Below are 1047 nucleotides of genomic sequence, written 5' to 3' on the forward strand. Positions count from 1 at the left end.
TATTTTCTCATTCATTCAGCCATCCTATCTTTTGATTAGAGCATTTAATCTATTTACATTTAAAACAATCGTTGATAGATAAGTAGTTATTGTCATATTGTTATTCATTTTTTTAATCTTTATTTTTTCCTTCTTAAAGAAGTTTCTCTAACATTTCTTATAATACTTGTTTGGTGTTGATGTACTCCTTTAGCTTTTTATTGTCTGAGAAGTTCATTATCTGTCCTTCTAATCTAAATAACTTTTTTGAATAGTGTAATCTTAGTTGTAGCTCCTTACTTTTCATCACTTTGAATATTTCATGCCAATCTCTCCGGCCTGCAAACTTTCTGTTAAGAAATCAGCTGATAGTCTTATAGAAGTTCACTTGCAAGTAACAAATTGCTTTTTTCTAGATACTTTTATGATTCTCTCTTTATCTTTAACCTTTGGAATTTTAATTATGATGTGTCTTGGTGTAGGCCCCCTTGAGCTCATTTTGTTTGAGACTCTGTGTGCTTCCTGGGCTTGCATCTCTATTTCCTTTGGCAGGTTAAGTAAGTTTTCTATTATTATTTCTTCAAATGTGTTTTTAATTTCTTGCCCTCTCTCTCTTTCTTCTGGTACCTCTATAATGTGAATGTTGGTAAACTTAATGTTATTCCAGAGGCCCCTTAAACTATCCTTACTTTTTGAATTCTTTTTTCTTGTTGCTGTACTGAGTGTTTTCTGCTACTTTATCTTCTAAATCATTGATTAGATCCTCTGCTCCATGTAATCTACTATTATTCCCTCTAATGTATTCTTTATTTCAGTTATTATATTCTTCATTTCTGACTGGTTCTTTTTTATGTTTTCTATATATTTTTTTATGTGTTCTATCTCTTTGTTAAAGTTCTCATTGAGTTCATCTACTCTTCTTTTAAGTTCACTGAGCATCCTTATAAACAGTGTTTTGAACTCAGCATCTGGTATGTTGCTTGTCTCCATTTTGTTTAGTTTATTTATTTATTTTTCCTCCTGGTGCTTTGTTCTGTTCTTTCATTTGGGACATGTTTGGCTGTTTCT

The sequence above is a fragment of the Pteropus alecto genome, unplaced genomic scaffold (genome assembly GCF_000325575.1).
Source record: "Pteropus alecto unplaced genomic scaffold, ASM32557v1 scaffold72, whole genome shotgun sequence".
NCBI classification, from domain to species: Eukaryota; Metazoa; Chordata; class Mammalia; order Chiroptera; family Pteropodidae; genus Pteropus; species Pteropus alecto.